The sequence below is a fragment of the Triticum dicoccoides genome, chromosome 7B, assembly GCF_002162155.2.
Source record: "Triticum dicoccoides isolate Atlit2015 ecotype Zavitan chromosome 7B, WEW_v2.0, whole genome shotgun sequence".
NCBI lineage: Eukaryota > Viridiplantae > Streptophyta > Magnoliopsida > Poales > Poaceae > Triticum > Triticum dicoccoides.
The window spans coordinates 738801954-738826578 of NC_041393.1; the positions used below are offsets into that span (position 1 = coordinate 738801954).

General features: G+C 44.8%; 2 long non-coding RNA genes across 5 annotated transcripts; both read right to left on the reverse strand.

Annotated features, from left to right (window-relative positions):
• Positions 1-4629: 4629 nt before the first annotated feature.
• Positions 4630-6658, reverse strand: LOC119336266. Its single transcript, XR_005162339.1, has 3 exons — positions 5817-6658; positions 5595-5701; positions 4630-4767 (listed from the first exon to the last, which is right to left on the reverse strand). It is a non-coding gene; the product is annotated as an uncharacterized LOC119336266 (long non-coding RNA).
• Positions 6659-13090: 6432 nt separating this feature from the next.
• LOC119339873 lies at positions 13091-19631 on the reverse strand. Of its 4 annotated transcripts, none has more exons than XR_005164248.1 (5): positions 19318-19631; positions 19132-19222; positions 15358-15458; positions 14780-14864; positions 13091-14379 (listed from the first exon to the last, which is right to left on the reverse strand). It is a non-coding gene; the product is annotated as an uncharacterized LOC119339873 (long non-coding RNA). The 4 variants fall into 4 exon arrangements; XR_005164249.1 differs by having other exon boundaries at positions 14780-14946; XR_005164247.1 differs by having other exon boundaries at positions 14780-15458.
• Positions 19632-24625: the final 4994 nt, after the last annotated feature.

The following is a 24625-nucleotide window of genomic DNA, read 5'->3' on the forward strand; positions in this document are numbered from 1 at the left end:
TAATGTCTTCTTGAACAAGCCGGTAGCAGCGATTTCACCAGGAGTGGCGGATGTGATGAAGTCGGACATGCCATGTTAGGCAAAAGTTCCGCTGTTCAGTTATTAATTTTCTTAGTGTTAATCCTGGAAGACTAATTCAAATTGAGGACCTCGGAGTAAGAGCGTCTCGCCGCCATCCCATTATGTTTTTCTTTTTGTTATCCTGTATGCTGCTTTGATGTCAACTGACAAAGAGACTCTATGGACTAAAGACTACATGGTGGCTACAACCGATTGAAAACATGAGACAAGGACGGACAGTTTTACATGAAACAAGGTATTCCAAGTTAGATTTACCCAGAATCTAATTAAAGTATGAGCTGGCCTTCCCTTCAGAATCTTCTTTTCCTTTATAGGTCATGTACAGATAAAGAAGAAAAGCGAATAGACATTGCCAAGTTGTTGAGTTGTTTCACTCAACGCCAGAAGCACAGTTGGTGGAGCATGGTCACTAATCAACTAGCTATGGCACACCCATGCTGCTGCCTTTTGTTAGCACATTGAAGTCCTTTCTCGAGAACCGTTTCCTCCGGAAAGATCTTATTTTCACCTTTATTTTTGTAAGTTGTCAATATTCTTCGCGCTCTTAGTTTTGTTTGGAAGGGAGAGAGGAACAAAGGTTGATGATCCAGCATCCAGCGGCCAACCCTACAGGACTTGGAAAGCATAATATACAATATGTGGGAACAAAATTATCTCCTTTATGTATTCATTTTTTTTTACGTAGCATCTCTATTAGAGACGTAATCTTGACATTGATATATAGAGGTAGTTCAAAAGTACAGAAGAAAAGAATTTCCCTCTTTGCTCTCTATTTTATTACACTAACGATCAAAATACTTCCCAAAAATGGATTATTCAGAAAAAGATCAAGAAGAAGGAGATCTTTTTTTTTTGACGAGTTGTTACTTTTCATCCCAGGAGCGAGCTAAACGTCGGTGAGGCCGGGTACGTGATTGTGCCCGGGCCTGGCCCGTCCAAGCTAGCCCAGTTCCAGGCACATGCAAAGGCTTCATGTCGGGTCCGGACGGGGAAAAGCCTGCCTGGATCTCGCACAGCCCCAGATGAGATCGACACGAGACAGAGAGAGAAATGTTGTGGCGGCGAAGCCAAAGCTCCCCGCACTAGGGTTTGCAGCGGCGGCCGCGGAGGGGTGGCGGGAGTAGGAAGGGGTGAGGGGGGTGCCGGCGCGTCTGTCCATCGGGCCAATTCGCCGGTGGCGGCGCCGGCGGGGCGAAAGTGGCGCGGCGGAGAGAGTGCGGAGCGAGCGCTCGAGTGTGCGGCGCGCGGAAGCGGGCGCACCAAATAAACGGCGCGCGATGGCATTTCGGACCGCGCGCTGAAATCTTTTTGCCGCGCTTGCGGTTATTGCGCCTCCGCTGGAGCTCGCTGAGTGGTTGCGCGCGCTAAAAACCAAAAATTTCCGGCGCGGCCCTTATATTGCGCGGCTGTTGGAGACGCTCTAAATACAAACGTCCTCGTCCTTGAATGAAAGCTCAGCAAATACCAACTTAATTACAGTTAATGATGCCTGAGCCATTGCGACTTGCAAACACGAACCATACATGCGTGCATGAGTTACAGCTCTAGCCACCGGCCGATGTCATGCATGTCAAATTAAATATATCATGGGACAGTTGATTGCAAAAGAGTCATACGTATAAACAAACAAGTACCACTACTCCTAATATATGTCCTCATCGAAATCACCATGAATACGCAGAATCAGAGGTAGTGACTGAGCGAACTTCTTGGATTGCAGAAACTTATTTATAATGAGAGGTGAACTATTGTTACTTGCAGAAACAAATCATACGTGCATGCATGAAGAGTTCTAGCCATAACCACCGGCCGATATCATGTATGTCAAATTGAATATATCATGAGACTTTTGTGGCTCTTCCCAGTGCTCTATGATGGACAGGTGCTAAGAATGCCATATAGGCAAAAAAAATAATGATATGACGCAGTAATTAAGGAGGAGAAAGAGCACTTTGATGACCCGAGGAAGAACAAATGCCAAGCACGTGAACCTAGACAAATCACTTAAATGGAAAAAGTTGACCAATGCATGGAACAGTTTAGATGCTAAACCATTAAATGTAGCGAGCTTAGACTGGTCGTAATAGCAAGTATCATATACTAGTATCATGCATATGATACTAATGTATGATACTACATTTGTAGTGCATAGCATGATATGTTAGTATCATGAATGACTTTATTTATTGCCATGCATGACACAAAGTAGCACAACATTTAATATGATACGGTATCATGATATGATACTCAACCTTCTCTTTCTTTATTTAATTCTATGTCACATCAACAAATTTGTTTAGTTGGCATTGCATGATATTACTTATGATACTTTCATTATGACCAGCCTTAGCAACAACAAGTTAAGCACCTATGTATTGGTGGGTTGAGTTGCTAAGCTATTTAATGCATTTAGCACCTCTTCTGAGCACCTTTGCATTGGAAGAGGTAACAACTAGGAGTACAGTACTTCCTCCGTTTCTTTTCAGTTTGCATACAAGATTTGGTCAAAGTCAAACTTTGTAAAATTTGACTGGCTTTGTGAAAAAAGATATCAACATCCACACTATGAAATTAATAATATTGAATGCATGATGAAATTAATTTTCATAACATGTAACTTTAGTATTGGATATGTTAATATTTTTATATAAAGTTTGACTTTGACCAAATCTTATATGCAGACAAAAAAACGGAGGGAGTACGCCTACATGTCCTCGTTGAAATCACTCTCGAGTCTCGAGTACTACACAAAATGAGAGGTAGGTGAGTGAGCAAACTTCCGTGGACCGCAGAAAACTTGGCACGTAAGCACACATTCCCAGTCAACCGAGAAAATAATACTGCTAGTAGTACTGCTGAATTTTGAAGCCAGTTGGAGGGGAGCGAGGGAACCAGCAACATGCACGAACCATGCGTACTGCTGGAGTAGCAGTACAGCTAAAACATGGACAAGAATGCGGACTGCTCATCGCCATGGCCATAGTAACATGTAGCTGGCCATGGGTGATGGGTCTCACTCTCTCACACAAGCACCCCAGCCAGCCATGACCTGGGCTGGTGGCCGCATCAAGATCATCACTTGCAGAAGACGGCCGTTTCTGATCGAGTCGGTGATGCAAATCATATGCCTTGTTCACACATGTCTATGCAGGCAGGTTCTATGAATCTCTACAGCCGCAAAAGGTTAGTAGGCAAAGAAATAATGTCATATGATGATATGAAAACATAAACTGATGACCAGAAACTGCGAAACGTAGTTCGGTAAGAATAAGATCGACTTTTGCTAACCTACATCATTTGTTGGAGATCCATGGTTCACATGTACACTAGAAGTTAAGAACACATACGCAGAAATCTATCATATATCAAGGCCATCAGCAAGTGTTGATCCATCTTGCACGTAGTTGCATCAGGCCCCTCCCAATGCTCCACCTTATACAGGTGCTAAGGTTGCCAACTAAAGAAACCATCTGATCTGGCATGTTAATTAAGAAGAGAGAAAGTAGTATGGTGACCCCAGGAAGAAACGGTGCTAAGCGCGTGTACCTAAATGGAAACATAAATCTGAGTCTATACCTAATTAAATGAAGGGAGCTTGGCAACCAAAAGCTAAGCACCAATGCATTGGGGAGTCTACTTCCTCCGTCCGGGTTTATTAGACCTAAAGATAACTTCTCTTAGATCAAGACACATAGTAATTTGCTCACATTAATTCTTCTATTTCATTCCCAATGCACTCTCTCACATGCATGCAGCTAATGAAAAAGCACGCATGAAGTGTATTAATTTTCCAGCCATGGCACCAACAAAAATGACTTTCAATGTAACCAATGAAATGTTTGCATGCATGCACCTTTTTAAAGCGGGGCCTTATAAAAAAGGACATGCTTGTGGTACTGAGAGGCCTAATAAACCCGGACGAAGGAAATATTTGCTAAGCCTTTTAATGCACTTAGCACCTCATTTAAGCATCCATGCATTGAAATAGGTCTCAAAGATTGATTGGTTCATAAAAACTCTCCTAATCACCTCGGGTCCATGCGCTGAGGCGGAGGACCGAGCCCACCGTCACATGCTGGTCTTTTCACCCAGGTATCCTCTCATGGCGCCACCACAAAATCACAGATGGTCAGAGGTGGGCTCGCCGGAGAGGTCACAGCGCATCGGTGAGCAAGGAAACCCTGACACAGGCCCTGTTTGGATCCCTATGTTAGAGTTAGTTTTAGTTAGTTGGGGCTCAAATAACCCAAAAGTATCCAAACATGATGGGTTAGTTTGGGTTAGTTGGATCTAACCCACCCCAAAAAACTAGCCCACACTAGAGGAGCTTATTTGGGTTAGTTCTCTTGGACCCACTAGAAAAAATAGTAAAAAAAGTTACCCCTCCCATTCAAATAGGGTCCAAAGTAGTCAAATGATTGAAAAAGAATATTTTATTGTCAATCTAACCCTACCATCCAAACAGCTTTTTGGTTAGAGTTAGTTTAAGGTTAGTTTAGAGCTAGAATCTAACTCTAACCTCTAACTGAGTTAGAGTATCCAAACAGGGCCACAGTCGCTGCTGTGCTGCCTCCTCCGCCTGAAGCCGTCAGGCCCTCACTCGCGCGATGTGGGTCAAACCTCACCACGCTCCACGGTGGGCCCCCTTCGTCCCGGGATCCACTGCGGCAGGAGATCCAGCAGCAACTGCATGCACAGGTAAAAATCATCATCCATGGATGAATTCAGTCTCAGGCAAGAAAGGAAAATGCAGCCAGAGGTTGAGCCGCAGAAGATCCACTCTGGCAAGCAGCTCAGCACTGCTAGGAAGAAATATCATTTAAAAAATCAAATTGGTGCGGTCTTTGGATTTTAATTCTTTATTAGCCTACGGGTAGAGACTAGCGCTGGCAATGAGGGAATGGATGTTTAAAGTTTACATTATTTTAGTTTAGGGAGACGACACAAAGTTGTGAGGTGAGTTTGGAACCCTTTTCAGTGCAGTGAGATGGATTCATGCAGGGGCGGATCCAGAACAAAAATGTTCCGGTATCTACGTGTACATCATATATACAAGGATGGACACTAAGCAATAATACCCTCTGTAAAGTAATATAAGACTTTTTAGATCACTATCTTGTATTACTTTACAGAGGGAGTATATATAAATAACACACCCAACAACACAAATTATATGGCAACAAGATTTCTTACGAAAATAAATTGTTCACTTCCACTTGAAATACTAATTGATTATGTAAATTTGAACAATTAAGCATAAGAACTCCAAACAATGAAAACAAATATGATCAGATGACTACATATGTCAATATATTCTGAATGTGATGGGCTAGTTATATCATTTTATGCTGAGGTCTTCATTTTTTTAAACCTTTCCATAAATTCTCCTGTGATTAATTATTATTGTATTAGCAAAAATGTACAAGCTACATTATTTGTGTTTGCATATGCAAGAATAGAAACAATAAACAAAACGTATTGATTGAATGATACGATTAGGGACCTAAACTTACTCGACATTGTGCCTCATTGCTGTCACAAAAATAATCCTCCCCTAGTTATATATGAATCGCAGCGAATTGTCCCCAATTGTAATACCTTCAAATTTTAAGACCCTAGCCTTACAATTAGAAAAACAGAAATTAAAAAAAAATTCCTACACATAGTTGAATAGAGATTTCAAATTTGAGAGAGATCGGAAATTACCAAGTGCTGAGTTGAGAGTTGAGACGTACCTCAAATTTCCAACAATCCCTGAGTGGGGCGAGGGTAGAGGTGGCCGGCTAGCGATGCTTGAACAACGGCGGCTCGGCGGACCGGCGGCTGGCCTCGCGATGGAGAAGGGCTGAGAACAGCGGCGCTGTGAGGGTTGAAGCCCAGAAGCCGAGCGGGCGAGCAACCGAACAGGCGCACCTACAGGTAGGGTACAGCCGTATGGGGATTGATAGTTTTTTTTCCAACACGCGCACGTACAGGACCAAGGATCGATTAATTTATAGCTGGGCTGCACTGCCTCGCCTGTGTTTGTTTGGGCTGGCCGGTGTCCAGATCCAATAATTACTGGATCCGGCTTGCCTGCTCCCTTTCCATGCTCCCATCTGTGCTCCCACTTCATCCTACGGCTGTCCTTTTCCCTTTTTCTTTTCTAATCTAATCATCCCCCCCTGATTTTCAAGGGGTGAGGCCGGGTCTTATTTTTTTCCAATTAAATCAAGCCACGTAGGCAGGAGCACGGATGGGAGCATGGGAAGGAAGCAGGCAAGTCTCTTCCATAATTACCGGTGTCCAGTCCAAAAATCAGGACTATGTATAAGGTAAGCACGTACTTTACCCGGTGCCAGTGACACCGGAAGCGATAACGTGGCTCCGCCCCTGGATTCATGGATGGATAAAAGTGTGTGCCTGTTTGTAAGAGCATCTCCAGGCGCCCCCCCAGGACGGCCTCCTCCGGCGATTTATTTGCGCCGGCGTAAAAAAAGGCACAGTCGTGTCCCCAGGACCCCGAATTTCGCAGTCTCTTCCATAATAACTTGCTATGTTTACGTGGGTGCCATCATATTTTCTGATCCTTTTTGGCTTATGGTCAGTAAGGGACTTTTGATCTATGCTTTGAGTAGAATCATGCCATGCCTTTGTTTGCCATGATAAGTTCCTGTAACATGTTGTTTGATAGCTCTGAACATTGCATCGTGATGTTATTTTCTGCAAAGTCTGGAACTGTTATAACTTGCAATCTTACCATGTGTGTTTGAGCATGTTCTAGTGATTTCTAGAGATAGCTCAGTGTTCATGTTTTGTTGTGCTTTACCTGTACTGAATGCCCATGCCTTTTGTTATTATGTTGAGGTGCTGTAGTATGTTGTTTTGATGCTTGCAATATGCTTAGTTGCTGTTTTCGACAGCTTGTCCTTTAAACTTGTTTCATGTGTGTGTTGAACCATTGCTTCGTTTTGAGTGTGCTCTATATGAAACTTACTTGATTTTGCATATAGTTTCATATTATCATGTTGCATTCATGTTTTGATGTGTTTGCTTGATGGTTGTATGCATTTTGCATCAATGCCATGTTTTACTTGTTTTGCTCATATCTTCTAGGCCGTAGCTCCAAATCTAATGAACTTCATATATAACTTGACTAGAATCTCGTGTAGATCATCTTGGTGCATCTTAACTTGCTGTTTAACAACTTGAACGTAAGGTTTATTTAGATCTGGACCAATTTCGAAATATGCATATGAGGACTTACCGGAATTGTTATATGTTGTTCCCGACCTCATTTAAACTTGCCTTGATGTGTTGCTCTTGTTTGCATCATCTCTTGCCATGAGTAGCTCCATATAGCTTTGTCATGCATCATGCTTGTTGTGCATCATGCCTTGTTCATGTGTGGTGTGTTTACCACGTTGTGTGCTTCTTCTCGATAGTTCCCATTTTGTTGCGATCATGAGGATTCGTTCGTCTACGCTTGGTTCGGCTTCATCCGTTCGTCTTCTTCATGGACTCGTTCTTCTTCCTTGCGGGATTTCAGGCAAGATGACCGCTACCCTGGATCTCAATACTATCATTGCTATGCTAGTTGCTCCATTCTATCGCTATGCTGCGCTACCTATCACCTGTTTATCAAGCCATCTCGTATTGCCATGAACCTCTAACCTTTGACACCTTTCCTATGCAAACCATTGCTTGGCTATGTTACCGTTTTGCTCAGCCCCTCTTATAGCGTTGCTAGTTGCAGGTGAAGTTGAAGATTGCTCCATGGTGGACAGGATTTTGGTTGGGATATCACAATATCTCTTATATTATTAATGCATCTATATACTTGGTAAAGGGTGGAAGGCTCGGCCTTTTGCCTGGTGTTTTGTTCCACTATTGCCGCCCCTAGTTTCCGTCATACCGGTGTTATGTTCCCGGATTTTGCGTTCCTTACGCGGTCGGGTGATTTATGGGACCCCCTCGACAGTTCGCTTTGAATAAAACTCCTCCAGCAAGGCCCAACCTTGGTTTTACCATTTGCCTCACCACCACCTACTTTTCCCTTGAGAGTCGCTCTCTCGGGGGTCATCTTTATTATAGCCCCCCGGGCCAGTGCTTGTCTAAGTGTTGGTCCAAACTAGAGCACCGTGCGGGGCCATCCCTTGGCAACTTGGGTTACGTCGGTTCCTGTACGCTTCGCTTATCCGGTGTTGCCCTGAGAACGAGATATGTGCAGCTCCTATCGGGATTGTCGGCGCATCGGGCGGTCTTGCTGGTCTTGTTTTACCATTGTCGAAATGTCTTGTAAACCGGGATTCCGAGTCTGATCGGGTCTTCCTGGGAGAAGGTCTATTCCTTTGTTGATCGCGAGAGCTTGTCATGGGCTAAGTTGGGACACCCCTGCAGGGTATAATCTTTCGAAAGCCATGCCTGCGGTTATAGGCAGATGGGAATTTGTTAATGTCCGGTTGTAGATAACTTGACACCAGATCCGAATTAAAACGCAACAACCGCGTGTGTAGCCGTGATGGTCTCTTTTCGGCGGAGTCCGGGAAGTGAACACGGTTTCGTGTTATGTTGGACGTAAGTAGGAGTTCAGGATCACTTCTTGATCATTGCTAGTTTCACGACCGTTCCGCTTGCTCTCTTCTCGCTCTTATTTGCGTAAGTTAGCCACCATATATGCTTAGTCGCTGCTGCAGCCTCACCACTTTACCCCTTCCTTTCCCTTTAAGCTTTGCTAGTCTTGATACCCATGGTAATGGGATTGCTGAGTCCTCGTGGCTCACAGATTACTACAACAACAGTTGCAGGTACAGGTTATGTGATGATCATGACGCGAGAGCGATACTTGCTTGCGTTGAGTTCTTCTTCTGCTTCGATCAGGGGATAGGTGGATGTCTACATGTGTGCATCCTATGAGGTCGATGTCTACATGTGTTTTTATCTATGCAATGTCTTCTTTACAGAGGTGTTTACCATGTATTTTTGTGATCAATGTGGTGACTAGCACAAGCATGCAAACTAGCCATCGTGATGTTGCTGATTTTAGTCCCTGTTCTGCTGTAATTTTGATGCCATGTAATCATGATGCTACAGAGTTATCCATGCATATTTTGAGATACTTCAGTAAGGGTGTTTTGAACATATGGTTATTGTCTATCCATCCCCGCCATTTTTTGCAATTATGGAGTAGTCTAGCATGTCATTTACGTGCTCTACTTTTGCTTCAAAATGTTTCCTGGCAGATTGTTTACATGTTATTCAATTTGGCCAAGCTTACTATAGTTGATCCTTGCATGCTATGGACTTGTTCTTGACTTGGTTTGTTTCACAAACATGTCTTCTTGATGATGATATGCTTATATTGTCATGCAATGACTTGTGATGAGTGAATCGAGCTTGTTAAGTAGGGTACATGATGTTGTTGTTTTGCTAGGCTGAATCTGTTATTTTGTGATGCTATGTAAATCTGCTCCTAGTAATCATTCTATGTATAATCTGAAGATGTTCTATAAACATGTTTTGATCTACATGTCATCCTCTATCCATCCATGCCCCTGGTTGCATTTATAGCCTGCTGTAGCTTGTTCATATCTTGCTCCAAAGTTGCTTCATAATGTTGCTGTCAGCCGGTTAACATTAAGTTCAGTTGTTACCATGATTGTTGCTAGTGTTCCATGTACCTTATGACCTTGCTATTGCCATTCTTAGCTTCACAAACATGCCTTCTTACTGTTGGGTGCCTTGCCATGCCATGTATTGCTCTGTAGTGAGCTGCACAAGCTCACCAACATGCCTTCATAATTATGTTCCTGCCATGTATGAATCTGTATAATAACTTGCTATGTTTACGTGGGTGCCATCATATTTTCTGATCCTTTTTGGCTTATGGTCAGTAAGGGACTTTTGATCTATGCTTTGAGTAGAATCATGCCATGCCTTTGTTTGCCATGATAAGTTCCTGTAACATGTTGTTTGATAGCTCTGAACATTGCATCGTGATGTTATTTTCTGCAAAGTCTGGAACTGTTATAACTTGCAATCTTACCATGTGTGTTTGAGCATGTTCTAGTGATTTCTAGAGATAGCTCAGTGTTCATGTTTTGTTGTGCTTTACCTGTACTGAATGCCCATGCCTTTTGTTATTATGTTGAGGTGCTGTAGTATGTTGTTTTGATGCTTGCAATATGCTTAGTTGCTGTTTTCGACAGCTTGTCCTTTAAACTTGTTTCATGTGTGTGTTGAACCATTGCTTCGTTTTGAGTGTGCTCTATATGAAACTTACTTGATTTTGCATATAGTTTCATATTATCATGTTGCATTCATGTTTTGATGTGTTTGCTTGATGGTTGTATGCATTTTGCATCAATGCCATGTTTTACTTGTTTTGCTCATATCTTCTAGGCCGTAGCTCCAAATCTAATGAACTTCATATATAACTTGACTAGAATCTCGTGTAGATCATCTTGGTGCATCTTAACTTGCTGTTTAACAACTTGAACGTAAGGTTTATTTAGATCTGGACCAATTTCGAAATATGCATATGAGGACTTACCGGAATTGTTATATGTTGTTCCCGACCTCATTTAAACTTGCCTTGATGTGTTGCTCTTGTTTGCATCATCTCTTGCCATGAGTAGCTCCATATAGCTTTGTCATGCATCATGCTTGTTGTGCATCATGCCTTGTTCATGTGTGGTGTGTTTACCACGTTGTGTGCTTCTTCTCGATAGTTCCCATTTTGTTGCGATCATGAGGATTCGTTCGTCTACGCTTGGTTCGGCTTCATCCGTTCGTCTTCTTCATGGACTCGTTCTTCTTCCTTGCGGGATTTCAGGCAAGATGACCGCTACCCTGGATCTCAATACTATCATTGCTATGCTAGTTGCTCCATTCTATCGCTATGCTGCGCTACCTATCACCTGTTTATCAAGCCATCTCGTATTGCCATGAACCTCTAACCTTTGACACCTTTCCTATGCAAACCATTGCTTGGCTATGTTACCGTTTTGCTCAGCCCCTCTTATAGCGTTGCTAGTTGCAGGTGAAGTTGAAGATTGCTCCATGGTGGACAGGATTTTGGTTGGGATATCACAATATCTCTTATATTATTAATGCATCTATATACTTGGTAAAGGGTGGAAGGCTCGGCCTTTTGCCTGGTGTTTTGTTCCACTATTGCCGCCCCTAGTTTCCGTCATACCGGTGTTATGTTCCCGGATTTTGCGTTCCTTACGCGGTCGGGTGATTTATGGGACCCCCTCGACAGTTCGCTTTGAATAAAACTCCTCCAGCAAGGCCCAACCTTGGTTTTACCATTTGCCTCACCACCACCTACTTTTCCCTTGAGAGTCGCTCTCTCGGGGGTCATCTTTATTATAGCCCCCCCGGGCCAGTGCTTGTCTAAGTGTTGGTCCAAACTAGAGCACCGTGCGGGGCCATCCCTTGGCAACTTGGGTTACGTCGGTTCCTGTACGCTTCGCTTATCCGGTGTTGCCCTGAGAACGAGATATGTGCAGCTCCTATCGGGATTGTCGGCGCATCGGGCGGTCTTGCTGGTCTTGTTTTACCATTGTCGAAATGTCTTGTAAACCGGGATTCCGAGTCTGATCGGGTCTTCCTGGGAGAAGGTCTATTCCTTCGTTGATCGCGAGAGCTTGTCATGGGCTAAGTTGGGACACCCCTGCAGGGTATAATCTTTCGAAAGCCATGCCTGCGGTTATAGGCAGATGGGAATTTGTTAATGTCCGGTTGTAGATAACTTGACACCAGATCCGAATTAAAACGCAACAACCGCGTGTGTAGCCGTGATGGTCTCTTTTCGGCGGAGTCCGGGAAGTGAACACGGTTTCGTGTTATGTTGGACGTAAGTAGGAGTTCAGGATCACTTCTTAATCATTGCTAGTTTCACGACCGTTCCGCTTGCTCTCTTCTCGCTTTTATTTGCGTAAGTTAGCCACCATATATGCTTAGTCGCTGCTACAGCCTCACCACTTTACCCCTTCCTTTCCCTTTAAGCTTTGCTAGTCTTGATACCCATGATAATGGGATTGCTGAGTCCTCGTGGCTCACAGATTACTACAACAACAGTTGCAGATACAGGTTATGTGATGATCATGATGCGAGAGCGATGCTTGCTTGCGTTGAGTTCTTCTTCTGCTTCGATCAGGGGATAGGTTCCAGATCGGCAGCCTGGGCTAGCAGGGTGGATGTCGTTTGAGTTTCTGTTTGTGTTTCATCCGTAGTCGGATGATACTCTTATGTATGATGATGTTGTATTCATATGGCATTGTATGCCTCTTGTATATATCCCCATATATTATGTAATGTTGATGTAATGATATCCACATTGCAAAAGCGTTTCAATATGCGGGTTTATCCTTGATGGGACCTTCGAGTTCCTTTTGGATAGGGTCGCATATTGGGCGTGGCACATGTCCCTTCGTTTCTCTTTCGTTTCTCATGATGCATGCAATGCACCGCCATATGCGTACTAATTATGTACAAGAACGGAATCTCGCCTTGGCGTGAGGGTGCCGGTCCCAACATTTTAATCAAGCAGGTAATAATATGTTAGTAGGAAATATGGTTTAGTGCTGGAGACACTGCCTGCTTATAACCCACCCCGGTTGCTCGTAAATTTCAATCGGCGTCAGGAGACTCATCGATGAAAACAACTAAACATGAATAATGGGCATCGATGAAAACAACAAAATATAGCTCACAAAGCTACCTAGTTTTTCCCCTTACCCTATTTCATCAAGAAATCTGGATGCCTTGATATGTATATAGCTACTGCAATATAATGATAACTTGCTACGAAAAAAGTTCTTGGACAGAAAAAATGTGTCCCTAATGGCAAAGAAACTTTCCCAACCACTAACACATCCATAACCCTGGCTTATACTCCCTTTTCCCAAAATAAGTGTTGAACAAAGTTGTACTAAAGTTGAGACACTTATTTTCGGATGGAGGGAGTATGTATTTAACTGGGACATTGCAAAAATAAGAGAAGACGTGAGACACCATCATGGAAGCAAATGAGTTAGTTTCTTAAGTACCAGCTAAAAAATGTTACGTCTAACAACAGGGAAAGAGGTCAGCCAGACATTATTTCAATTAGCTAAATGCTAATGCGCTGGTACAGATATATATATTTTTGCTATATATTGTTAGTTGTTTAAATCCTTGTGCCATATAATCCACGAATTTGTAAGAAATTAATAAACATTATCTCAAAACATACATTAGTCGTATAAAGTATATGTACATCCTCCATAAAATGGTTGACACTTTTGATGATTCCTAATAACTTTTGAGCGGTGAATGGACCGCTACCAACTCAGATCTTCATGAGTATAAAGATGAACCATTATTACGCTATATTGCACACATAATCATCAACATGTAACGGCAAAAGGTTAAAGCATTATAAAAGTAAAAGAAATAGAAAAATCATATATCAATTCACAGACATAACAACCAGTAGTGCATATACACTCAGTTGCACACATCAGAGTTCTTCTTACCTCCAAAAGGATGCATGCTCTGGGTCGTTGAAACTTCTAAGTGGACCGTCGTCTACTGTGAACTCACCGCTCTAGAAGTAGATGTTGTGAACAATTTCCTTTGATGGCTGTGGTGCATCAGGCTGTACAGTTTCACCTGCTAGATTAAGCATGAGTATAGATACAACATCAAAAGCTCTTTAGAACAAACATGGGAGAATTGGCAAGACCAAACAGAAAACATGAATTGTGTGCAACTTGTAGATCTTGTAAAGAGTTAACAGTCGAATGAAAAATCAAAATTACTACGTGGTACACCATGAATATTGTTGAGAAAGAAAATAAATATGTGGTCTAAAAATCCAGAAGATTTCTCTCTAAGCCTACAAGACTTACTTTGTTGCAATTACAAACGTAAAGTGTAGTAAAGAAAAACATTGGTCCGAGTCATTGTAACCCATGGGCGCCTAGAAAATATCAGAACACAATTTAAATGACAGAAGGTAAAACTAAATGTAGAATTAAAGAAATTATAAAAGAAAAGAGAAATTGAGCTATTATAGCAAGAATCACACATAGAAAGAGAAATGGAAACTACCTCAGGCAGTTACCTAAAGCCAAATTTGGTATATAATAGGATAAAAAATGAAGATTCTTAGAAGAAAAATACTAAACATGATCCATACTATATAGAAGTAAATTATCCCTCCCTAATTGCTATCTCAGACAAATCAAGTTTCTCACAACTACCAAAACTGGATGTGTGTCATTCTGCACTGTACCTCATCAAGTTTCTCACAACTACCAAAACTACCTGCATGGGTGGACAGAAACAAACAGTCACCACACTAAAAAACAGTTAGGAGCACTACAGAAAATCCAGCTAGCTCATACAAATACACTAAAAGGCCAACTTCATGCATTGGACAGGTCAGATCTACTTTCATGGCCAACTTCAGATAGGCAGTCTAAGAGTACATGATGTCCATTCTTCCTGTTATATGAACTTGTAGATAAGCAAATTATGTTTTGGAAACATCATCAACACAATGGTCATACTGCTCCTTTTAATCATTTTATCAAGAACCTTTCAAGCAATGAAACCAGAGTCATGGAGTAAAACTGATCTACAGTTATGTTATGCACATGAAAACATAAACATGCAACCATCATTTCTAAGAATAAGACATGGATATACAAATGGAGAAGCTTACCATTCTGCCTTATTATCAAGCAAGAAATGATCTTGGTACTTGAAGCACGAGTCATTTTGTTAGCCCTCTACAGAGATTAGAAGATCTGCATTCCATAAGAAATCAAAACTTGAGCTAATCTAAGAGTATGATGACAACATCGGCCTAGCCCTTCAGTGGCTATATATCTGGAGAACAAAAAGTAAAAATAAAGTAAGAGGGAAGACACATATTAGGTGTAGAGGTCTCTTTAGACACATACAAACTGAAGCATTTTACATATGTTAACATAGAACAAAATCAAGTGTTAGGACAAAATATGTAGATGCCATCATCAGTATAAATTATTGTTAGCTGACCACCTTACAGAAACCACAAAATCAATATCCCAAAATGGTCTGAGTTGCGCTTTGTCAACAAAAGCAAAAGCATGAATTCCCTCATCTAATCAACAGGAAAAACTAAACCCACACATGTAAGCAAGAAATGATTCACATAGTTCAGATCTATATGGCTACCATATACAGATACTTATATAAGTAACTTGTAGTGACGAAATCGACTTGTACCGATTGTGCCACTGCAAGGACCTGCAGTACCTGGTGTCGCACCGACTTGATTAGCCTCAGATGTAGTAAATAGAAAACCCACCACTTGGCTGCTTGGCAGCCTCACCACCCAACAAAGGTGCAAACATCTTCTGGAGAGAGACATGGATCAGTAAACAATGCTTAATTATGGAGATAGTTGCAAGATGATAATTTACACAAGCTTTTGCAGGCTGAAGTAAAAAATATCAAAATATATGAAGACAAGACCAAGGAAAGGCGAATCTAAAGGTATGATAGTATATTTTATTTAATATATAAACACCAAACATGAAACCGCTGATCACATGGTCCAGAGCAAACAATGATAAAGGAGAGCACTTCTCGCTGTCACTCCCTAACAAGCTTAACATGATCCTAAAGTTAAGGCTCATCTGCAGAAAGTAACTCAGGCAAGTACTGTAGATAGCTCACTGTACATCCATGCCATACACTGCATATGTGTTATCACTTCTCAAAGATATTTCCACTCCATTGATTTTGCCACTATTGCTCAACATAAATGAAGATTGAATTCTAGATATTATATTTTCTACCTTACTAAAACATGATTTAATTTATGAGAAAAACTTACCAATCTATAATTCACTTCCTACTCAAATCTCATCAAGGGTGTGGATTTTGGCTGAAAGAAAGAACCAGAAATGACGAACAGACAGAAGTAAATTCAGGAGCGTGCGTGGGAGTTCTCCTTGATTTCCGTTCATCACTAATAGCGTAATATATGTGTCCTGAACCTCCTGGTTGACTCTGCGGCACCAACTATAATTCCTAAAGGTTGCATAGCTATGCAAAGGCAGTACTTGCTGGATGGATGCGGAGCACTTGTACATTATACCCACTATTAATTCTAAATAAAATGTATTCTACAAAATGGAATATGAGAAAAGAGCTGAACTGAATTTTAAGAGCTACTTCTTGAACCAAAAATAATAACAAGGGAAGACAATAAAAGATAAATCATTTGTACATGGATGGTACAGATTTATAGGCACATCAGAAATGTGTGCTAACTAATGTGATGTCACCAGCAATTAGATGGACCAGGAGCGGCGAGTGATGTTTTTTCGTACCTAGCAAATGTTGACCAAATATTATGCAGAACCTAATAAAAGAATTGTACCTAGCAACAGAACCGTGAGGCAAATTAACAGCAATCCCTTAGTGACTCGTGCAGTAAACCGAACATCAAAGGATTGTGAAACCACCATAGAAAGATAGTCCAGATGGTGTTGTACAATTGTTATTCCAAAGACTTGGAAAGAACCAACACTTCCATCCAATTGAGAAAATAAAAATCATGTAATACTCCTTAAGAGCCGGTATATGCATAGAAATTTACCTCGAAATAATATATGCATTCAGATTTAACTACACATGTTTTGTCCCAGTTTTTTTCAACCAGATTGTTTAAGAAACTATACTCAGAATGTTCATTAAGAGAATCTTGTGAATTATCATGAAACACCTAAGATTCTATATAAACGAAGACACATGATTTTTAGTCTTATCTTCTAAGTCGAAGAAGCACTTGACAACGGCTCGGTTTTGGAAGCACCACTACGGGTGCCATGGCCCAGATCCGCGAGATGGATGCAGCATTCTCCATCCCCGCCCTCGTCCCGGCTGGTCCTACTGGAGGCTGCTGCTGGTTCCTTCATTATAATGACGAAACAAAAGGACCATAGAACGTCTTTCCCAGGATTAATTAAACATGGAAACAAAAGGAAATTCTCCTAACAGAACCTCCTTGATTCTCCTAATAGCAGAACCACACACACACACAAACACACGTACATCAGACATCTCTGTAGTACTAATTCAAGTAGATCAAGAAAATGGATAGCCAAATAGCATGGCATATATAGAATTGTAGATTAGTATTTAGTATAACCAGAAAAGTTGAAGAGCATCCAAACACACAAACACCTCATACCAAATTCAGTCACATCAAGAAAATCAATAGTGGAATTGACATACTCTCTCCATCTCACTGCAACTGTCCCTGGCTGTGAAAAGCCGTTTCACTTCTTGTTCATTTGTTTGTGTGTCTGTGCATTGGGGGGTGGGGGGGATCATCTGAAGTAACAATTACGAACTGTTAATGTCACATCAAGGACTCATGGTAATGCATTGGTGCTAGTTATTTCAAGGTACAGACATCCGTTCCCAGATCAACCAAGTGGCTAATGAAGAACCAAACTTAGTGTTCTCGAGGCGCGCGCATACTTCTCTAACTTTGACTATTATCGATATATTAAACAAAAACAACTATCATTGGTTAAACAAAAGCAGCACCTTTAAAAAAATTCTCTCAACAAATTCGGTACTGATAAGCTCATCGAAAGTTGAGTTTTTCTTCACCAAGACCATATATGTTGGAGATTATGGTTTTGTCTCAACCATCAACTGTCTATAAAGGACACACCAAAAAAAATCTGTCCATAAAGGAGCTAGAGAACCAGTACATCGTTGCTTCGAGAAGACACAACATAAATAATGTGAATCTGAACAGACAAATGTGCACATCACTCACTGAATATATCCAATTCAAGGTGTGAAATGCAGCTTCTCTTTAATGGCAACAGAAGCATCCCTGCTCCCTAGCAGATTCATCTCATACAGTGGCCATGTCAATCTACATGTGCTCTGCGGGCACAGAGCCACAATGCACGGCATTCTGCTTTCACTTGACCGAGCTCATTCTTAGCATTCTCCTAGTAGGCCGAAGCACACATGTAAAGGCATACACTACATATGTGACACAGCCTCCATTCGGATTATAGGCAACATTCTACAACGCATGAACTTCTCCAATTTCAAACATCCAGGGTTGTAAAATGCAAATAGTACCATTATATTGTTATTTACAAATGTTGAGGACTATACCTGTCTCATCACCATCTATGTACAAATGAAATTACAGAACTTATAGTACATTGGTACTACTTTCAAAACATAAGTATAGCAGTGATACTACAAGAGATGGTGGCTGGTGTCCAAAAAAAAGATGGTGGTGCTAATCGAGGAAGCGAACATAACGCAACAGTCAGGAAGAATACACCTTCAAGGCTATAAATAAATAATCTCTCATAGCTACACATAGTCATACTTTATATTCCAGGTACTGTTTTTGATGGTTAGTACAAACAAGCCTGTGATGCTCTATGTGATGTCCTACAGAATAAAGCCTAGCAAATGCAGATAATCTGAAAATGAAACCAATCTGTGCAGATGAGCAGAGCAGCAGAAAATCAACTCTACCCCTGAACTCTGAATATATATTGAACTCTAAATATAATGAGATGAGCATATACATAGTCAAGCTGCATATTTCTTTCAGGTGTTGCTTATTTTCAATGGTTAGTACAGACAAGCATATACATCTTCCCGATGGGTTAACCTGGACGGGACCGGAATGTCACCTTCCCATGACAAGAGGAGCAGCATCTCGCCCGTCCATGCTGCAGTCCACGAAGGAGAAGATGCGCGAGCTGCAGCCTCCTCTCCTCCCCACGCGAGACAGAGGGGGAGAGAGAGAGAGCGACCTAGTCTCCCTCCTCGCCTGCTCTGCTACTTTCAGTAACACAAAAACGTGTACAATCTGGAAGTTCAACTACTTTCAATACAATTTTCTTCAGGTTTTCTAGTTTTTCTTAGGAGATAACAAGTAACACAATTGAACAAATCAAATAAAAGGGGATTAAGGGCTGCTGCAATACAAGGAAAGACCGAAAGAGAAGAGAGGAGGAGAGGGGGACGGACCTCCATGGACATGCATATCGGCCCATCTCCCTTCCCGTCTTCTTCAGGTCCTTCTGCTCCTTGCTCATCCATCCCCTTCTTCTCCTTTTCTCTGCACATGGAAAGGGGAAATACCAAATTGATTTCCCCCAAAACACAAATCGTTCCAAATCACAAGTATTACAAGGATGGGGCAGCTGCGCGGACCTGGCTGGAACTCCTTCATGATCTGAGGTGACGACCAACGAGGAGAGACACGACAGAGGAGGAGGCCGATGGCATGGGGAAGAGGTGCTCGCGGCAGGGGCGGGGATGGAGGAAAGGAAGGAGGCGGCGGCGAGAAGGGACGACGGTCGCGACGGCGACGCCCACGCCCCTCCTGCCGTGTGCACGCAAGAACGACGGCGACGACACCGGGGAAGTGGACGGCGGGGATCCGGCAGGCTGGGGGAACGAGACGGCGGCGGCGTGGGGAGCAGATAGGGTTAGGGAATGGGAGGAGCTCGGCACGCGAGTGCGGGAGGAGGCGATGGCAAGGTTATCTCCACAGGAGGGGTTGCGTTTTATATGGCCGCGTGTGAAATGACGATAATGCCCTCGGCGGGGCGCTCGATTTACACACGGTGGCAGCCGCTGGTGGTAACCGGTGGTAACTATTCATTGCAATAGTGTCTCCGATTCGATCCGACGGCTGTGGTCCTCCAGCGGCTTGATCCGACGGCCCAGATCCGATCAAGCCACCCGATACAACGGCCAGGGATCCCGAGCGGTGAGGAGCCGGGAGGATGACTGGCGATCTTATTTCTCGATGTGGAGCTATGCACCGCATGCATGCAGCTCGACGACGACGGGCTGACGGACGGCCGGGGAAAAACGACGGCATGCATCACGGGCGTGCCATGGTGCGAATGCTTGCCTGCTGCGTGGCATCTTCTGGTCCTAACTAAGCGTGCATTTGCAAACATTTCCCTTTTTGCCAAGAAAGATATGTGCATATCATATCTGTACATCTTTTTGTTGTATACATGAGCTGAACAAGAAACAGCGACGTGTCAGCGGTGATGATTTTGTTGTCAAGTGTTGAATATGTGTACATGTACGTAGGTCTGGGTCCTGTATGCAGTACCTGTAGTATCTGTCTTTCTCTGTATGTACGTGTATCTTAGGAGACAAGATACCGGTCGCACCCCTTGTACCTATATATGTGCCTAGTGCATGATCAATCAATTATCGATGCACCAAATCATTCTCTACATGGTATCTATCGCAAGTCGATCTCCCAGCTTCCCCTAACCCTAGCCGCCGCCTCGGGCCGCCGCCGCCGCCTCCACCTCTCCTCCCCGTGTGCCCTCCCTCCTCCGTGCGCCTCCCTCCCCACGCCGCGCCGCCTCTTCCCGCCGTGCCGCCTGCCTCCCGCCGCCGCGCCGCTTCTCTTCAGTCGTGCCGCCGCCGCCTCCCCACGACCCCGCCACCATGTCGTCCAACGCCTCCACCTACTCCAACCCCTTCGCCGTCGACCCAGCCGAGATCCGCGACATCAACGTCCACACACGCGTCCCCGTCATCCTCGACGCTTCCAACTCCACGTACTTCGCGTGGAAGACGTACTTCACGCTGCTCTTCCGCAAGAACAATCTCGTGGACCACGTGGATGGCACCGTGGACTCCCGCGCCATGATGGACGAGCGCCGAGTGGACCACGATCGACGCCACGATCATCAGGTGGTTCTTCACCACCATCTCCAAGGACTTGTTCCACACGGTCGTGAGCGCCGGCGACGACGCCCGCGCCCTGTGGGTCAAGCTGAATGGCCTCTTCACCGACAACAAGCTTCAGCGCCGCGTTTTTTTGCAGCAGGAATTTTGTGACTGTCACCAGGATGAACAGTCCATTGATGCACTACAAAAAAAAGACACATCCATGACATTTTGGGCTGAACGAATTTTTTTTCTGTCATACATATGACACTTCTATGACGATAATTGTGACAAAACCCGGTATCATCATAGATGTGGTGGGCTCCTACTTCTATGACAAAAAATCATGACACAAAATGGGTTTTTCGTCCTGGGCGGGCCGGAGACGCAGCTGCATGACATTCTTTGGGCCGTCAATGACAGGAAAAACCGTGGTAGAAGCGAGGGGGGGAGAATTTTGGGGAGTTGCCGGTTACGGTGGGAGGTCGGGGGCCGAGCGATGCGTGTTTCTCTCGTACACGTACGCGCGTGTGTGCGAGGCGTTGGCTCTAACTGAACCCGAGCGAGGCGTTGGGCTCTAACTGAACCCGAGCGATTGCACTGCAGGCTACGCGTTACTGAACCCGAGTGATCGATCGATGGCTGTTAACTGAACCCGATGGAGTGATTCCTTCGCTACTACTTTTAACTGAAGCCGATCGATTGGATGAATAGTGAGCGTTGCGAGGGGGGGTTGGATGAACAGTGAGCGGTGGCATTGCCTCTGGATGAACAGGACCCCGTGGTGTGGAGGGCTGGATGAACAGTAGACGGTGGAGGGGTGGCCGTGAAAGGGTGGTTGAACAGGACCCTGTGGTGTGGAGGGCTGGATAAACAGTAGACGGTGGAGGGCTGGATGAACAGTAGACGGTGGAGGGGTGGTTGAATAGTAGCCGGTGGAGTAGCGCGCGGTGGAGGCTGGGTGAACAAGAGCCCGTGAAGGCTGGAGGAGGTCGACGGTAGCCCGTGGAGGCTGGAGGAGGTCAACGGTGGAGATGAACAGTATCCCGTGGAGTCCCGTTTTGCGGTACGCCACACCCCTCCCGATGAACAGGACCCCCATTTCGACCGTAGTGCTCCAAAACAAGTCTGTTTCGTCCGTTTTGCGGTACGCCACACCCCTCCCAATCAACAGGACCCCCATTTCGACCGTAAGAGGTCCGTTTCCTCCGTTTTGCGGTACGCCACACCCTTCCGATCAACAGGACGCTGTTCCAAATGTAGGAGGTGCGTTTCCTCCGTTGTGCGGTACGCTAGGCCTCGTTTCCATTGCCTGTTCCGTCCAAGCCCTCCCGATGAACACGACCACGCATTTCGTTCCGACCCAGCCGGTTGGCTCCCCATGAACACGACGACCACGTTGTTTCTCCGTTCCGACCCAGCCATGTACGTATGCGCGAGTAGGCGTTCGAGACACTTCTCGTATGTACGTACGTGGCCGTATTTTTGTTCTTGCACCCTCGCCGCTGTACGTACGTGTACATGCTACGTGCGCGCCTCTACTACGACACGTGTGTGCCTCTACTACGACACGGGCGTGCCTCTACATCGACTAGTATGTACATACACGTTCATGACCAGAATGACAACGCTACGTACGCTTCGACCAGGTGGGTCCCGACTGTGAGGCACTTCCTTGCCTGCGAAGATGTAGCTGGTGGGTCCCAGCAGTCAGGGGGTCGAATCGTTTTTTTTGCCCGGACGCACTTCCTTGCGTGCAAAGATGTAGCTGGTGGGTCCCAGCAGTCAGGGGGGCGAATCATCTTTTTTTGCCCGGACGCACTTCCTTCCGTGCGAAGATGTAGCTGGTGGGTCCCAGCAGTCAGGGGGGCGAATCGTTTTTTTTTTGCCCGGACGCACTTCCTTGCGTGCGAAGGTGCAGCTGGTGGGTCCCTGCAGTCAGGGGGAAATGTATTTTTCGCGAAATACGGTGGCCCGTCCGGTGGGTCCCCGCTGTCAGGTGGAGGAATAATTATTTTCCGTCTAATAAGGAGGCACTTCCTTGCTGCGGCCGTGGACCCAGCTTTCAGCCTCTCCACATACAGTCCACATCCGATGGAAGTCGTTCCTTGACCACGTTGACCACGCCGCGCCGAGAGCACCAGGGCGATGGACGACGGCGAGGCCTAGGAAGGGGACGACGGGGAGCCGGGGAAGACGCGGCAGTGGAAGCCCGCGCAGAGAGGAGTACAAGGGTTCACTGGTTCGGCTGCGGTGTGAGGCTGCCGTCGCCGCAGGGCCTGGCCAGCGGTGGGAATAGTAGGGAGCGGTGAGGCCTCCACGGCAGCACATTCGGCCACGGGAAGCAGGAGCATGCGGCACGACCGGCGCTGCTTTGGGCGGCTGGAGCAAGAAGACCAGAGGTTGAAGAAGTACTCCGGCCGTTGGATGGAGATCGTACGGTCACTGGAGCTAGAATTGTTTATATTGACTAAGTTGACAAAGCCCTCCGTCCCCGTCAACTTAGTAGGCCCACAAGTCAGCCTCCCACAAAGGCGGGTCCCAGCCAGGAGGGGGGTATTCAATTTTTTGTGCGTAATAAGGAGGCACTTCCGGTGGGTCCGAGCTGACAGCAGGGGGAACATTTTTTCGCGAAATACGGTGGCCCGTCGGGTGGGTCCCAGCAGTCAGGGGCAAACATTTTTTTCGCGAAATACTGGTGGTCCATCCGGTGGGTCCCTGTTGTCAGGTGGAGGAATAATTATTTTCCGCGTAATAAGGAGGCACTTCCTTGCAGCTGCCGTGGACCCAGCTGTCAGCCTCTTCACGTACAGTATTCTTCCGATGGAATTCGGTCGTTGACCACATTGACCACGCCACGCCGAGAGCACCACGGCGGTGGACGATGGTGAAGCCTAGGAAGGGGACGACGCGGAGCCGGGGAAGACGCGGCAGTGGATGCCCACGCGGAGAGGAGTACGAGGGTTCACTGTGTCAGGACCCCGATTCTATGCCACACTGATCTAGCATGTAACACCTCATATCACTTTGTGGCCTCACGCACGGTATTCCCACGGGTGTCGCCTTACCATGCCCGGGACTGTTTGCGCCTTTTGGCACACGTATATGTTAGTGTCGCTAGCATCCATATGACAAGGAACCCGGGCTGACATGGCTAGTCGTGAACCCAAAGTGGCACTAACTTACAGGGACAGGCATACATGACCCAGCAACGAACGTGTTGGTCATCAGCGAGTGAATCCGGGCTGTAGCAACTGGGCTAGCAGGACTCCGGTAAACCGGGCTGTAGCAGGCTAACAGGACTCCGTTAGACACCGCGTGACATTTTCCCAAAGGGACAGACACAGGAACGAAGAAGGACACATGCCGGCCAGTCTAAGTGTTCCGGAGCAGTAGCAAGCTACCAGGGCTCAGTGGAAGCACTAGGAGACATTTCCCGGTAAGAGAGGCTACTAAGGATAAACAACTAGATAGTCAGATCCCACACATAGCAATACACATTACACGTACGCATAACATGCAAGTATGTGTTGTACAACATGGCATCACAGCATAACTCAACAACTCATATAGATAAGGCTCAAAGAGCCAACATAGCATTTATTGCAAACAGGGGTCAAAGGACCCATCATACAAAGCATACAAGAAATAAGCGGAAGCATTACATGTCTGAGTACAGACATCTACAAATGAAAAAGGCTGAAGAGCCTGACTATCTACAACATCCGATCAAGATCGTAGCTGAGGTACAAGCTACTTGTCGAAGTCCATGTAAACTAGTAGGACAGAAATCTCCGCTGCAAAAACATAAATAAAG